At 50.9% G+C, this 17,130-nt stretch overlaps 1 long non-coding RNA gene across 2 annotated transcripts; it reads left to right on the top strand.

Annotated features, from left to right (window-relative positions):
- Positions 1 to 89: 89 nt before the first annotated feature.
- On the top strand, positions 90 to 16,276 carry LOC131807633 (uncharacterized). Of its 2 annotated transcripts, XR_009344568.1 has the most exons (5): positions 90 to 327; positions 2,278 to 2,380; positions 4,623 to 4,710; positions 4,838 to 4,946; positions 5,673 to 16,276. It is a non-coding gene; the product is annotated as an uncharacterized LOC131807633 (long non-coding RNA). The 2 variants fall into 2 exon arrangements; XR_009344567.1 differs by having other exon boundaries at positions 4,838 to 16,276.
- The last annotated feature ends 854 nt before the right edge of the window (positions 16,277 to 17,130 follow it).

The raw sequence follows: 17,130 nt of genomic DNA, 5'->3' as shown, positions 1-17,130 counted from the left end.
CGCCCCCGCCCCGCCCCGCAGGGTTCCGCCCCCTCCCCCGAAGCCCCCGCCCCGCCCGGGCCCCGCCCCTCCCCGAACCCCGCCTCGCGGACCAGGGATGTGCATTTCCTGGAAATCCTGGCCTGGCTTGGGATAAGTCCGAGTTGCCGGGACCCAGGCCCACCCGAAATCGCCTGCTCCGGGACGCCGGGCTGGATCCACCTGTGGGCTCAGGCTCCAGCCGCCTGGTCCGCTCTGCCTTCCGCCTGGCCCCTCGAGCAACAGTCAAGCTACCGCCCAGGCGCCTGCAGCGTGCCAGGCCTGAGCAGGGCTGGAAGCAGGGGAACGGTGAGCGTGACAGACCTCGTGGGGCTTGCACTTTACTGGGCGAGACACACGCTCATCATATAAACGCACAACATAAATGTATGGTTAGGGGGTTTAATGCGGACCAGCCGTAGCTTGCAGGTCGGGGGGAGGGTTTTCTGAGCTTCCTAGGTGAGGGGTTGGGGTGGGTGGGAGTGGGGTGGAAGAGGGCAGCCCAGGGGGAGATGACGTTCTCTGAGACTCCGCAGAGCTGGGGAAAGGCGAGGAGAGGGGGACGTAGCAAAAATCCTCCTAGGCATTTACCCTCAGAGAAACCTACTTGTGTGCAGTCCGAGAACTTTTCGAGGATGTTCAGGCCAGCACTGTTCCTAACAACAAAAACATCGGAAACACTCCCAAGTGCCCATTCACAGGGAGTGAGCAAATAAACCGGATTATTCACGCCATCGACTGTTACACAACGGTGGAATTGATGGACTTCGCGGGCAGAGAGGGGCCGGATCTCGGCAACAATTTTGCATGAAAAAAGTTGCAGAAAACTGTATATGCTATGGTGCAACTTTTAGAACACCATAAGAGCAAAACCAAAAACATGCATGTTCAGATACATGCATGGGTAGAAGAAACTTTTAAAGGGAAAGGGAAACACATGTTTGATAGGAAGTTGATCTCAGGGGAGTAGGGAAGAAGGAGTGGAGGAGACGCTTACAGATCTATTCTGGTTATCGGTAATGTTCAAGCACTTGGGTAGCATGGTGGGTTTATTTCATTTCATATTATAAATAAGTTAATAAAAAAGGGGGAAAGAGGATGAGTCAAGAGAGAGCTAGATCACACGGTGAAAGGGGGGTCAGCTGGGGTACAGTGAGAACACTGGAAAATCACTGAAAGGTATAAATGGAGGCAAATCGGGATCAAGCTTTTATTTAGGGAAAAAAAAAAATAGTCTCCAGCTACTCAGAGTGCAGTCTGGAAATCGTTGGCCTTGATATCTGGGGCTGATTAGAACCGCAGACTCAGACCACATCCTGTTTGAATTTGAACCCAACTCTAGAGCCTTCACTCTCCACCGTAATTACCGTCTCGCCAGCCCCCGTCATGACCTCCAAAACCCTCTCCAACACCTGGCCCTTGACTTCCCAGCAAATTCCCCAAACACTGGTCAACCCGGTGACTTGCTGGTTCAGTAAAGGTGACCACAAGTTCTTTGCACTTCCTCCCATTGCAAGATTTTCCTCCTTTTGTATCTGGGTTGGATGGAGGGACTTGTTCAGTAGGATGCAGTGGAAATGACATTCCTGGACTTTGAGACTAGGTTGTAAAAAGCCTTTCAGCCTCCATTGGGGCCTCTTGAACATTCTCCCAAGGAACCCTGAGTTGCTGTGTAGGAAGTCCCACTACCTTGAGCCTATCAAGCTGGAGAGCTCATAGTTCTTCTTTTTTTTTTTTTTTTTTTTTGTAAGATTTTATTTATTTGACAGAGAGAGAGAGAGAGCACAAGCAGGGAGAGTGGCAGGCAGAAGGAAAGAGAGAAGCAGGCACCCTGCCCAGCAGAGAACCCGGTACAGGGCTCAATCCCAGGATCCTGGCATCACAACAAGAGCCAAAGGCCGATGTCCAACCGACTCAGCCACCCAGGTGTCCTGAGAACCCGTAGTTCTTAAAGTCACTCCAGTCTTGCTGGTCCCAGCCTTTCCACGTCTCCCACCAAGAAACAATACATTCAGGGCACCTGGGTGGCTCAGTGGGTTAAAGTCTCTGCCTTCGGCTTAGGTCATGATCTCAGGGTCCTGGGATCGAGCCCCGCATCGGGCTCTCTGCCCAGCAGGCCCCTCTCTGCCTGCCTCTCTGCCCACTTGTGATCTCTGTCAAACAGATAAATAAAATCTTTTAAAAAAAATTAAATTAAAAAAAAAAAAGAAAAGAAACACATTCATGAAGCTACGTTGGGACCCCCCCGCCCCCATCCAGATCAAAACAGTTGCCAGCCGAATATGGGACTTCAGCCATGCTGTGTGGAACAGAAGAATTACCCAGCTGACCCCACCTCAGATTCCAGACCTACAGATTTGGGGTATGTAATAAAATTGTTACTTGAAGCCAACAAGTCTTGGGGGCAGATTGTTATGCAGAGGGTAACAGCAATGCTGGTGCGTATGCTTGCCAACCCCTCCAGTTTCTGCACCTAAGTTTACTCCATCCTGACACCTGGAAAAGCCTTTTCCCAGATTCTGGACTACCAAAAGTCTGCCTTCCAAGCAGCTTAAAGACAAAGGGAAACAATCAGGCTGTGTGCTGCACATCTTCTGTTTGCCCCTCCAAATGCACCCCCTGCCTTTCTCCAGGCTGCTGTGTGCCAGGCAGCCTGACCTCTATGGAAACACCAGCAGACTCTCTTACCCTCTGGATTCTGGCTGGGTTTGCTCTGGATTCTGGTTGGGTTTGGTCGATAGGGGGCACGAGCAGGAGATCAGAAAGTGGGAGGAGGGAGAAGTCAGGATGTTTACTCCTTCTGTCCCCTTTCCCCCTTGTACAGTCAGTCACCAGGTCAGCTGTGTCTCTCCACCAAGCCCCCAGCTCCTGGCAGGTGGTCTTGTCCATTTCACACCGGTCCCTCCTGCCCATCTTCAAAGGCAGGGATTCCTTTTGTTATTAGCCTCAGTCTACTGCACCATCCCTTAGTGCTCTCCATAAACTCTGCTCTGGGTTAGGGTTCCCTCGGAAGTAGAGCCTGAAACAAAGATTCAAGTGCAGGTCGTTTATTTGAGAAGAGATCCTGGGAAACACTGGAAGGGCAGTGCCAGTAAGACAGGAAATGAGCCAGTGCAGGCAGGCTAGGGACCCAAGGCGCCTAGAGCTCAGTCCTTCAAGGGAGCTCTGGGAGACAGTGTGGAATGTGTCTCTCCGAGTTACCCCAGCTGAAGAGTGAGGAAGCTGGGAAGTTTATCTACCAACTGCGCTTTGACTTTGTTGGAGGGCTGCTTCCAGGACATCAAGTGCTTCCGGGCACTCTGGGCTGCCTCAACGCGCTGGCGAAGCTTGCTCCCTACAGCAGAGCGAGCGAGCAGGAGCATGACTCCCGTATTAGCAGGAAAACACCATGCAGAGGAGGTGATGCTGAGGGCATGTGGGCTGGGCACTGAGGGCTTCACTGACCCACAGCTTTGTAAATCATTTTTTCCCCCAGCTTTATTAAGGTATAATTGACAAATAAAATGGTAAGATATTGAAAGTGTACAGTGCAATGATTTGATGGACGTATACATGTGAAATGATCCCCCCCCCATCAAGTTAATTAACACATTCCTCACCACATATTCCCCGCTTTTGGGGTGGGGAGCGGTGAGGACATTTATGTTCTACTCTCTTAGCACATTTCAACATCTCAGTTACGCAATAGTGTTATCAACCATAACCATCCTGTTATACATTAGAGCCTCAGACCTTATTCATCTTATAACTGAGTGAATATAATTTCTTTATTAAACTCCCCTCAGTGGCTCAGTCTGAGTTTTTGCCTGGTTCCTGCCAGGACCCTGGGTACTACAGACAGGTCTTGAACCTCTCCACAACAATCCAGGGTAGGCCAATGTCTATAGACTTGGAAGAGGGCTGGGTAGAGAAAAATCTAGCTCAAGATCTACTTCCAGGCAACAATGTCAACAACAAATGCATGAAGACAGAGAATGAATAAGAATGTCCCAAATGGAAATAACACCAGGCAGGAGTGTCATCTCCAGTTGCACAAAGAACTAAGCCAGACAATAGCATTGGTAAAGGTAATTGTTAGAGTCGTGCGTAAGAAAACCAGGGTTTCAGGGTAGATTATCAGCTAGGGTAACCCTAGCCACTGTTCCACATAGGATGTTACAAATACAATATGCTAGAAAAAGAGTTCTTGCTTCTGTAACAAGAGTGGTGTAGGGGCGCCTGGGTGGCTTAGGGGGTTAAGCCTCTGCCTTCCGCTCAGGTCAAGGTCTCAGGGTCCTGGGATCAAGCCCTGCATTGGCTCTCTGCTCAGCGGGGAGCCTGCTTCCCCCTCTCTCTCTGCCTGCCTCTCTGCCTGCTTGTGATCTCTCTCTGTCAAGTAAATAAATAAAATCTTAAAAAAAAAAAAAAAAAAAGAGTGGTGAGGACTCTACCTGTTCCTTTTGGGACTCAGACTGAATCTTCAATATGCAGGTCTCAAGGTGGTCCTGGGGGTCATCCCTGCTCTAGCCATTCATAAGGAAAAGAGATGAAGCAGCGGTTGTGGGTTTGGGGGCAGGGCTCCGAAGCGGCACCCCTCACTGCAGCCCACATTTCAATCCCCACAGCCGGGTGACGTGCCAAACTGTACTGCGGGAGAGCCTGGGAAATGTAGTCCAGCAGCACATCTGGGAAGGCAAGGAGCTGCAGATGTGGGTGAGCATTCGCAGCCGCTGCTGTAGTGGGAATGCATCTTCCATAGGCCTTGTGCTCCTCTCACATAAGACTTGTCATCAGCTGGGTGTGGGAGAGCCCTGTGACCTTGTCTTACCTTACCCGCCAGGTGGAGATTCTACAAAGGCAGGACAGGATCAACTTCTCCTGGATCCCCAGCTCTCACCCAGGGTCTGGTGGAAAGTAGGAACTGCTACCTGTTGGTGGAATGATAGAAAGTAAGTGGGCAATTGAGGTCACTGTTGTCAAGCTTCTGGGATCTATGGGAAGCCCTTGCTTGAGCATGACCTTGTGTCCAGGCCGGCACAGGGCTCAGGCTGCCTTAGATGAAGGAAGGGCAAGATCATGCCTAAGAAAAGAATTTCAAGACAAACCCCTCCTTACCCCACACACTCATACAAAACTCGTGTCACGATAATATCTAGGTCTATTGAGCACCTGTTCCGTGCTGGTCACTTACTCACATGCAGATGATTTCACCCAGAGATTCCCCACCCCCCGCAACGGCCTTATGATGTAGGTTCTGTACTTAGCCCTATTCACCGCTGGAGAAATCAAGACTCCAAGGGGTAAGAGGTGAAAGAGGAATTTGGGTGTGAATATGCTAAACTCAGAGCTGTACTCTTGACCTCTGTCGGTGTCCAAGAGAAAGCAGAGTAGGCTGGAGAGCAGCCAGGTCTGGGACAAGAGCTCGGGACAGGCAGGCGGGAGCCCTGGGTCCGCATCCGGTTCTGTGTGACTGAGGGCGGGTCACCTCACTTGTTTAGCACGTCCTTCCCTCAGCTGGCTCTGCGCCAGGCACTGAGGACATGCAGAAAACATCCGTTCTCTAGGTGGTTTACTCCCGGGGCAGCAGAGGAACCAGCATTTGATATGATATGACAAGGATCATTAAGTATTTCTTCCTCCTTGGCTCTATTGTCTCCTATGAAATGTCAACCAAGAAGTTGGAAAGTCAAGTGTTGCCAACGCAAAAACCAACACAGCAAGCGTAGAATGCAGACAGATTGGAGTCTTGGCTCTGCCACTTCCAGGTCCACGACTGAGGCCAGTGCTCTCTGGGCCTCAAAATTCCTCATCTGGTGAGTGGAGGGACACATAATATATACCGAGCTCAGAACATAACACATAGACATCCCTAATTCATAGGATAACCCATATATACCTACCACCTAGAACAATCCATATAATACCTAGCTTGTAGGATAACACATATACAAATATAGCTCATAGGACAATCTATATATACACCTAGCTCATGAGCTATCGTGAGCTCACACACACACACACACACACATGCACACACACATGCCTAGCTCATGGAAGAGCAATGGAAGGACCACGCAACAAGACCACAGATGCCCCATCTAAATGCCGCCGGGCCAGAATGTGGATCCAGGGAATACCAGGCCCCCAGTCATTCAAGAAAATCTGGAAACCACAATTTTAATGTTTAAAACTGTGTTCAGATAGCTGGTGATTATACGTATAGTGAGCACTGAGTAATTTATACAACTGTCAAATCAATACATTGTATCCCTAGAACTAATATAACATTGTGTGACAATGATGCTTCCATAATGAATTTAAAAATTAATTCATTAAAACCAAGAGCTATAGCTCTAAAAATATTACTAATGAAAGAAAAAAAGCAAGACTGATTTTTTTTAAAAAAAGTATTCAAATACCTCCTAATTTTAAAAACTTTGCATGAGCTAAGAAAAATATCAGTGGGCCAGATTTTGCCCCTGACCCTATGGGCTTCATAACAGCCAAAATCTCTGCTGATTCTGATCTCTGAATAGGAAAGAGGACAAGGGAGGTGCTGTCTCCAACTCCAATTTAACCAGACAGAATTAGGATCAGTTGCACAAAACAGAAAATTCTAAAATAACAGTAGCCACAACAAGAGAGAAGTTTATTTCCCTGTCATGTAAAAGAAGTCCAAAGGTGGGCAGTGCAGGCTGGTATGGCAACTCTGTGAAGACAGCACCTTCCACCTCTCTGCTCCGCCATCCCTAGCATGTGGCCTTTATCCTCATTGTCCACCATGGCTGCTGGAGCACTGGCCATCACATCTGCAACCCAGAGAGCAGAATGGAGGAAGAGCTCTCCTCTTCTAAAAATAATTCCTCATTTCCTCACAACCCTTTCACTCCTATAGTCAAATGGTCACACCTAACTGAAAACAAGACTGAGAAACGTCCGTAGCCGGGAGGCAAAGTAGCCAGCTAAAAAGCAAGGTTCGGTTACTCAAGAAGAGGATAGTAGATATTGGGAGGCAATGAGCCGTTTGAGCCACATCAAAGAGCCTGAAGTGTGAGGAGGGCGTGCGGATAGGCAGAGGGGTGTCCTCAGGTGGCCAGACTCTGCGGTCCACTTCACCTCTCCCTCCTCCTACATCTTTGAGGCTCTGTCTGACCGAAAGGAAATAAAAGGACCAGCCCGAAAGAGGCCAGCTGAATATAACAGTGAGAGCTACAGCTTCCAAGGACAGCTCGAGTCCAGGCCGGGAGCGGAGCCCAGCACAAACACGACCTCAGATTCGCAGCGTCAGGGCTCTCTGCTGGGCGGGCCTCCTGCGGTGGCAGGGACGGTCGTGTCCTGCCTGTGCCAGCCGGGCAGGGAGCCCCGGGAACCTGCTGTCTGCCCGACGGATAATCACCCACCTTTCTGTTTCCCATCCTGCCCCTCACCTCGGTCTGTGGAGGTTTTTTGTCTCCCTCATGCCTGAGCCTACCGGATGGTCTTCGGTCGTCCTGTGTCCTGATGGCTCCCCGGAGCAGTCAGTCAGGTTGCAGCTTTCTGGTTTCTTCAGTTAGCCCCCACTCACCATCTGCTCCAGCTTCTAGAATTTGGTTGACTGCTCTCATCTGCTGTTATCTCCTCACATGGTCTCTTTCTCCCAGTGGATAGGTGTGCATTTTTAAAAAATGCTTTTTGGGGGGCGCCTGGGTGGCTCAGTGGGTTAAAGCCTCTGCCTTGGGCTCCGGTCATGATCCTAGGGTCCTGGGATCGAGCCCCACATCAGGCTCTCTGCTCGGTGGGGAGCCTGCTTCCTCCTCTCTCTCTGCCTGCCTCTCTGCCTACTTGTGATCTCTGTCTGTCAAACAAATAGATTTTTTTAAAAAATGCTTTTATGCCATTTTATTATAATTTCAGAGAACAGTGGAGGTAAATGCACGTGTTCAGTCTGCCATGGGAAGCCAGCAGCAGCCTCCGGCCTGCATTCTTGACCAGGGACACCCCAACATGCGGGGTGATCTCTTCCTCTGTTCTGTCTCCCTCTCTCCCTCCTTCTGCTCTCTCTCCCCCTCTCTTCCTCCCTCTTCCTCTCTCTGTCTCTGTCTCTGTCTCCCTCTGCCAGGCACATGTTTCTCTCCCGCCTCCATAGCCCAGACCTGCTTGTCAAGGGCAGGCGCCTTGCCTCCCTCCACTTTGCACTTGGACAGGACTGGGCAGGCCTACGGCAGGTGGATAAAAGTCCTGCGTGTGGCTCCTTCCTAAGAAGTCAGGTGTGGGCTTTAACAAGCTAAAATTAGAAGGTAGGGGTGAGAGCAAGTCATTTCTGAATGTAAGTACCAGAGTAAATCTCCCTGCAAAGGAATATTCCCACTGTGTTTACAGTGGCGTCCAAAGTCAGTGCTTAAGGGGAAGGCCGGATAGAGTCACACTTGTCCTTATAAACCCCGAGGCGGGTGGCAGCCTTGAAGAGAGACCCTGCCTCTCGGTGAGTCTGACGTAGCCCGCGTTTCCTCCAGAGTTTTCTCCCAGTGTCTTGGTTAAGTGCCTGCAGGAGATCCTGGTTTGGGTTGAGACGCCATGTTATGTGAACATACACATCTTCAGACCCTGGGATCCCCCTCATTGGATCGGACCCTCGGGACACTTATAAGAGGGGAGACATGTGGTCCCCAAGAACTAGGGTGACCAACCATCCCAGTTTGGTGGGACTGAGGGTTTTCCAGGGACACAGGATGGTTCCAGGGCAAACTGGATGGTTGGCGGCCTGGAGAACACCTGGCGTATGGATCTACTCCCCACGCAGCCTGCGGGGCGTGTACTGGCTGCTGTTTACCGCCCTACCCCAGGCAGAGCAGGGCATGGTCCAGGGAGTAGGCTCTGGAGCCAGGATGCTGGCGTCCAAGCCCCAGCGTCAACGCTCACCAGCTTTGAGGCAAGTCACTTCACCTCCCCCTGCCTCAGGTTCCTTGTCTCTCGAATGGGAATAATAGTAATAAGGAGTTCTCCTCCATAGGGTTATTGCGAGGAATAAGCGAGTTCATAGATACATAGCACCTAGAATGTACACAGGCCACAGTCTCTTATCTCAACCCTGATACCTCAGGGCCTCCACATGCTTTGGGATTTGGGAAGTTTGAGGTTTTTAGAAATCACACACTAGGGGTGCCTGCCTGGCTCCGTCACTGGAACGTTTGACCTCAACTTGATCTCAGGATTGTTACATTCAAATCCCATGTTGGGGGTAGAGATTACTTAACAATAAAATCTGGAAGGAAGGAAGGAAGGAAGGAAGGAAGGAAGGAAAGAAAGAGCAAGAGAGAGAGAGGGAAAGGAAAGAAAGAAAGAAAAAGAAAGAAAGAAAAAAAGAAAGAAAGAAAAGGTGAGTAGGGAGGGGTAAAGGAAGAAGGACAGAGCACACTCTATGTCATGTAACACATCAGTGGGGTCTGGATTAACATCCCATAATTAAACACATTAATATTCCTGCAGAACATAATGAGTGAATATTTACATACCTGTTCAGGCTAGATTTTTTTCCACCGTATGAGTTTTGGTGCTAATCTTCAATTATTTCCTTCAGAATTTCCTGGATTCACAAGCGCAAGCAAGACATTGTAGACACAGGTACGGGTTTGCTGGGTCATTGTTTAACGCACCTCTGGTGTAAGTGCCGCATAATCGCTTCTTAAAGACAACTCGGGCTTTTGTGCCCAAGGTCTCCGTGGGTCTGTGAACCTTCGTAGTAGGACCTTTGCACGGCAGCTCTGGGAGGATACGCTCTTTCCTTCTTTCTCTACCCAGATCCTCGGTGTAGTAGATTCTTTCTGTTCCTGTCAATATGCTGACAGTGGGTGGTGGTTGGCTGCGGGGTGTTTGGTTATTAGCGGTGATTGATGGTAGTTGGTGGTAGGGTTTTTGGTTGTTGGTGGTGGTGATGATTGTTACTGGTGGTGATGGTGATGGGTGGTAGTGGTCGCGGTTGGTGGTGCAGTGTTTGGCGATTAGCAGTGGTTGGTGGTGATTGGCGGTGGAGTGTTTGGCGATCCGTGGTGGTTGACGGTAGGGTGTTGGTGGTGGGTGGCGGTGGTTGGGTGGTGGGATGCAAATTCAAGTCTCCAAGTGCCTTTCTTGGTCTGAGCTGGGGAGCCCGCTGGGCCCAGTGGCCATGTTGAGGGGTGGGGGTGGTCATAAGCTGTGGGGAAGTGAGGAACAAGCTGAGCTTCTGGCAAAGCTTCCGTGGATTCCAGGCCGTGGTCTGGTCTGGGCAGGTAGCGGCAAAGCCGAAGGATTCATGGTCCTTCCACAGCTGCTGGACGTCTACAAACACCTCATGGCAGGCAAGTGTCAGAGGGGACTCTGGGAGGTCCCCAGATGGGGTAGGACTTGGGCCCTCCAGGAAATGCATGCCTTGGCAGGTGCTGGGGTACTAGGGAGTTCTAGTGGCTGCAAGGGGGCAGGGAAGTGTCTCCCCTCCTCCCCCACCCCTGCAGAGCCGCTGGGAGGGGCTCACCCAGACCATCTCTCCACACTTCACAGAGCACCCTATCCCACTCCTGGCATTCGCCAACTCCCTCGACACAGGATTGTAAATCCTGATTGTAAATCATTTCTTTCTGGATTGGATTGTCTGGAAAGGCAAACTGTCTTCTGCTTCTTTGTAGTGGAGGTTTGGCAACGAAGGGCATCGGCCCTTTCCCAAGAGGGACAGAGAAAGGGAGGGTTGGGGTCAGGCGTCCACGCCAGACGCAGGTCTAGCCCCTTGGGGAGGGGCCTAGTTTTGCCTGCTGAGCATTTCCAAGCCTTCTGCAAACTGGCATCATAGAGCAGTTACGGTTCCCCATCTTTCCACCTCCTTCACCATCTGGGGTGCCCCTTCCCTTCCTGGTCACCTTGCTCTCCCTTCACCCCAAAAGGGTGTTAGACTCTGAACCTCTGCCTCTTTTCCTCACTTTCTACTCAAACCTCCTCTCCGCTCACAAGTGAGAAAGATCTTGAGAAAAACCTGGAGTACTAGCTAGGAGAACTTCAATCCAGGTTCACCTCTGCCCCAATACACCGTGACCTTGAGCTGGTCCCTTATCTTCCATGTGCCTCAGTGTCCCTGGATACTGAGTCAGGCAGATTGAGATCAGGGATTAGGGGAGCTAAAAACCCCAGCCAGGCTGAAGGGTGCAACAGCTAGAAAATTCCAGCTCATCGCTGCCCCCCGGAAAAGTAAGCCCAGCGCTGCACCCTGCCCCCCCCCCACCTCTGACTTTTCAGAGGAAGCCACATTAGTCAGCAAAAGCTGCTATAATAAGCAGCCCCAAAGCTCAGGGCTTTACCACTGCAATGGTTTGTATCCTGCTCCCACCGCAGTCCAGCATGGGCCAGCCCTGGATGGGCCCTGCCCCACCCCCTCCTCAGGCCTGGGAGTCCTCCCCATGCCCGCCCCCCCCCCCCCACGCAGGGTCCTCCCCCTGGACCTTCTGTCTCTGGTAGCAGGCAGGAAAGAGAGGGTGCAGGGCTGGGAGGGAAGTTTGGGGGCCCAGGCAGGAAGTGGTGCTTATTACTTCCACCCACCTTCCATTGGCCGGACTCTTGTCACACGGTCCCGACTAACTGCAAGGGAGGCTGTGTGCCTGGAAGAAAAGGACCTGGGTTTGGTGAAAGCTAGCCCGTCTCTGGCCACAGGCTGGAAACCGGGATCCTGTATGAAAACTTCTAACCTTTACAGATGGGCAAATCATTTGAACTTCAGAAAGGTATCGTGTAGAATAAACAAACCCTGCGTGTGAGCCGGGGGTCCCCCAGGCCTGTGACCTGGGGCTGAGGCGGCCTCCTCCTACGGGCTGGAGCCGTGATTTTCCCCGGGGTCAGGCGGCGGCTCTCACCCTCCCGCCTCAAACGGCCGCTGCAGTCCTGCTCCACGCCGGCCCCACGACAGGCAGTGAGGACCTGAGAATGGCAGAGGAAACCATGCCTTCCCTGGAGGAGCTCACAGCTGTTTTTTTTCTCTGGGTAGAAAATAGCATTAAATTTTTAAAGCGAAATGTTAGAGTGGTTTGCCATAGCAGTACATTTTGGCAGAGGAGCTTTCCTTAATGGAAAAGAAATGATTCCCTGAGGGGGAAGTGCCAGGCATCTCCATTTCTGGAAGAACAGTGGGGACAGTCCCCTCCGGGCTCTAGTGCTCCTTGTGGGGACAGGTTCGGGCAAGTGCTTTGTCCCGGCTGAGCCTCAGTCTTCACCTCTGGGAAATGGGGATAATGGCACCTGTCTTGCAAGGCTGTGGGGAAACAAGAGAAGCCCGTCGAACAGCGGAGCGGGGCCCGTGGAACACTGTAGGCACGCGCCCCACGGTCCCCAGTGGCCACCGTGGTGAGTCAGGGGTGACTGCCTTGGGGGGCAGGCTGTGTGTCAGCCTCCTCCCTAATTCCCAACCAGCGTTGACAGGGTGTGGCCCTGGACCAGTCCCTGGGCTGGGTGCTGGGGACAGGTGGTGAGGGAGGTCTGGCCCCACTGAGAGGGCTCAGTCTAGGGGCAGCTGCCTTCTGACTTCTGTGGCGGGCGGGGAGGGGGGTAGGATCCTAGCCCTCCCCTGACCACTGGTGGAGGTGAGCCAGCCCTTGCCCTCCAGGAGAGGCAGATGGAGGAACGCATGCGGATTCCAGAGTCCCTTGGCTATAACAAGCAGGTTGGTATCTTGGTTGACCTCAGCAAGGCAGCATCTACAGAAGCTTAGGGAAGATCACTGGGCTGGGTGTGGGGGCGGGGGAGGGAGGAGGGAAGAGGGAAAGGCTCCTGCTTTGGCCTCACCTCGCAGAGCTAACGCTGCACAGGCTGCCGCTGCTCCAGGACCAGAGCACTTCTGCTGAGTTCACATTATCTACAGTCCCCTCACTCCAGGGGAGGAGGTGCAGCCATAAAACCCATTTTACAGATGAGGACATCAAGGTGCAAAATGGTGAGGCCAAACTGCTCAAGGCTACACAGCTGCGAAGGAGTGGCCGGGAGGTTCAGACCCAGGTCCACACTCCCAGGCACGGCTGGAGGGAGATTTCTGTGGAGGGGCTCAGAGGACCCGCGCTCCGGGTTCCTGATCAGCTGTGCAGGAAGGAAGAAGGGAAGCCGGCCAGCGAGGGCTCCGAAAGCATCTGGCAAGGAGCGTATCTCTCTGAGGTCCGCAGTTCATCTGGGAAGCGGGGTTCCTCCCTTCCCTCCTTCCTTCCAGGCTGACTCCCAGCTCTGGTGGTTACCCTCTGGGTGACCCTGGCAGGTCACTTCCACCTTCTGGGCCTGGGATTCTGCTGTGTACCAGGCACTGCTCAGAGGAGACTAAGGGCGCCAAGTGAGCCAGACAGATTGGTCTCCCGCCTCCTGGGACAGCTAACGGGCTCTGCAGGCCTCCTAGAAGAAGTGATGCGTGAGTGGAGGTGGACCAGCTGTGCTGCCCTCGCACCCATGGGTCGGGGGGAGGCATTTCCCGCCAGGGAGAGGGGGCAGTGGATTCCCAGGCTTACTGGGAAAGTCACAGAGCTTAAGCCCTGGAACCCCTCACTTGCTGGGCATCCTCCTATGACTTGGGAGAGGCCGCGCCCACTCAGGATCACGTGCCCTCCGAGTTGGCCAAAGTAAGCTATTCTCACTGCCTCTCTCCCCTGCCACTTCCTCCCTGTCCTACATGCCCTCCCTTTGGACGCTGCTGGAGCTGCTGTGGCATTTGGGGGACTCTAGTGAAGGGGAAGTTGTCACAGAATGCGACATTGATGAAAATCTAAAACAAAACTCAAAATGTAAACAGGATGTTGGCAACAAGCTGGTTGGTAGAGGCTTCCATTCAAATGCTGTTTAAGTTTCGTAAATCAAGGAAACATAAAAAGTCTTGTGACTGTCTATATAAGATCCTCAATCCTGATCGAAGTTTTTCTAAATAGGACAGTAATCCTAAAGCTTTTCACGCTACCAGTAATGAGTTATGAAGTTGAAAGAAACCTTTTGAAACTATTAACAATGGTGGGGGGAGTGTTGGGTCCACTGTGCTGGAGAAAATTGAGATATCTTCTTATTCTCTCTAAAGAAAATGACAGTACTAAATCAATGTCAAGTGAAGAGGTTATCCCAAAAGTACATGACCCAAATGTAGGAATAAAAGTATTATGGAAGCATATAAGGGGGTTAATATAAGTATAATATTGTTTTTCTGGACACTGTATTGTGTTTGTCTGCTTTTTATATGTTGTGGTTTTGTTTCTCATTCAAAATACTCACATTTTTATCTGATTTTGTGTTTTCCTTTTTTTTTTTAAATTTTTATTGATTTATTTGAGAGTGAGAGAGAAAGCACGAGAGCACACAGGTGGAGAGTGGGGAGGAGCAGAAGGAGAGGGAGAAGCAAGCTCCCCACTGAGCCTGAAGCCTGAAGCGGGGCTCCATCTCAGGACCCTAGGATTATGACCTGAGCCAAAGGCAGATGCTTGACCAACTGAACCACCTAGGCCTCCTTTGTGTTCTTTTTTCTTAAAGAAAGTCTCCCAGCTTGATAAGTTTTAAGCCCACAAAATCTGGATGCAATTCTATGGAGAGAAGGTGGCATGTGCAAAGGCCCAGTGGTAGTGGGGTAGAACTTGGCTGTGTTTGAGGAATAGAAGCACAGAGAGGACAGGGAGAGAAGGAGAGGAGGTTATTTCCCATAATCCTACTGGACCTCTCACTGGCTATATGGCCAAACAGGGGAAGGAATTTGGGGATCATTATCCAGAAAGAACAGGACAAAGAAACGACCTCATAAGTCTTTCTTCAACCTCCAGCTAGTGCAGGAATCCTCTCTCTCACAGCTGCCCACTTGACTATCTCTACAGACTTCCTGCAAGGAAGAGCTCATCCCCTCCCCTAAACCCTAACTATGGGAAGTTCTTCTGTCAATCTTCTGTCACCCTAACCGCTAACTGTCTTCAGTTCCCCCTTGGGTCCTCATCTTCTTTCAAGCCCAGAAATAACTGGTGGCTCTCTACTTCCTTTTTTTTTTTTTTAAGATTTTATTTATTTATTTGACAGAGAGAGAGACAGCAAGAGACGGAATACAAGCAGGGGGAGTGGGAGAGGGAGAAGCAGTCTTCCCGTGGAGCAGTGAGCCCGATGTGGGGCTCAATCCCTGGACCCTGGGATCATGACCTGAACCCAAGGCAGACAGTTAACAACTGAGCCACCCGGGCCCCCTGGTTGCTACCTACTTCTGCCCATTCATTTTAGCTCTGGCGACACTTGAGGGCGGTGTTCAAGTTCTATTCTTGCCCAAGATAACCTGGCTTCCTTCAAAGATTTCTCTTGTAAGTTGACTTCCAAAGTCTTCCTTATCCATTAACTCAATGGTTTCTTAGCCGCTCATACACATATGATGATGAGATAAGAGCGAACACGAGTGCCCAGCTGTGTACGAGGCTCTGTGCTGGGTGTTTGTTTATGCCTCATCATGAAGGCAATCCTACAAAACAGGTACAGTTATGAAACCCATTTCACAGATGAGGAAACCGAGGTTCGAAGAGACTAAATGAACAGCCTAGGTTACAGAGCATGAAGGTGGTGCAATCGGGCTCTTTGACTTCAGAGCTCATGTTGTGAGTCACATTAGATGGGTAGAATTAGGGGCTCCAGTGTGCAGAGGAGAATAACTCTGCTTCAAGACTGTAAAACAGGGGCGCCTGGGTGACTCAGTGGGTTGAGCATCTGCCTTCAGCTGAGGTCATGATCTCAGGGTCCGGGGATCGAGGGGAGGCCAGCATCAGGCTTCCTGCCCAGTGGGGAGTCTGCTTCCTTACCTCTCCCTTTGCCTCCCCCTCTACACGTCTCCCCCCGAGATAAGTAAATAAAATCTTAAAAAACAAACAAACAACTGTAACACAGACATCCTGAGTTTCCAATCTGTTGACCTGTCCAATGGATTGTGGATGGACTTGCCTTATAACTGTAGGAGCCAACCCTTAAAACCCGTCTCTGTCCTCCACCTTCCTCTCCACTCTCTCTATATACACACCCATATCCCTACACACACATACATACCCACATGCCCACACGCATCCACACCTCCTGTTGGTTCTGTTTCTCTGGAGAACCTGACTGGCAATAGTCCTGTCTCCCCACCTCCAGCCTGCAGGTGTCTTAAAGAGGCATCGCAGGTGTCTTAAAGAGGCATCTGAGCTCACCCAGTCCTATCAGCACAATATCACCAATAGATTAGACCAATGTGGTCCTTGTGGGATGGTGAGAGGGTCCCATGGAGCTGGAGCACCGACCTGTGGAAGAACGGTGGTCACGGTGAGCTGCTGTCCCCACCAGTGACATCAAACTGATGTAGGAAAAACGCTGGGGTTCAAAGCCGATGGCCAAGAAAGAATTCTTGAGATGTCTCTGGTGTGAAACGTGCTTTTATGAAAGCCCAGAACAGGACCTATGGGCAGAAAGAGCTGTGCTGGGTCATGAGGAGTAGCTGATTATACTTGCAAGTTGGGAGGGGGTTAGGGATAGTGTAAGTCTCTAAGGAATTTTGGAAACAAGGTTTCCAGGACCTTGAGAGGGCTAGCTATGGTTAGGAAAATGTCACTTATTACCGTCTAATAAAACCTGAGCCATGAGACCCTTCAGATGTATATCAGTGGGCCATATGCTTGGAGAATGATTGCCAACATGCATCTTGGGGGGTAGAGATAAAGGAAGTTTCCATAGGACTTTTTATATGTTAACGTAGACTTGCAGGATCCTGGGGTATATGTGTGTGGGGGGAGGGGGGGGTCGGGTTAAGATTGCCTCTTGCCCTTAACAAAATATTAACATCGAGGCAGCTGAGTTCCAAGAAGAATGTCACTCTGCCTGTTTCAAGGACTTGTCAGTGGGCTGTAAGAAGTAAGGAAATAAGTTAATTTTTCTTTGGCTTTTGTTTCCCAACAAAAGTATGGGAGTATTAGTTCACCAACTGTGTGATCTTGGGTAAGTTCCTTCCCTTCTTCCAGTCTGCTTTCTCCTCTGTAAAATGGGGTTCGATGACCTTCAAAGACCTTGTTATTCCTTCTAATCCTCAACGGGTGGGCAGGCCCAGGGGCTGTGGGCTATTGACAACCTGTCAGTTTCTCTCAGGTTTTTTTCTTCCTTGAGAGACGGAGCTGGTAACCCAGCCCGTGGTCA

The sequence above is a fragment of the Mustela lutreola genome, chromosome 9 (assembly GCF_030435805.1).
Source record: "Mustela lutreola isolate mMusLut2 chromosome 9, mMusLut2.pri, whole genome shotgun sequence".
In the NCBI taxonomy this organism is placed as follows: domain Eukaryota; kingdom Metazoa; phylum Chordata; class Mammalia; order Carnivora; family Mustelidae; genus Mustela; species Mustela lutreola.
This window is presented reverse-complemented; position numbering and strand designations above follow the sequence as displayed.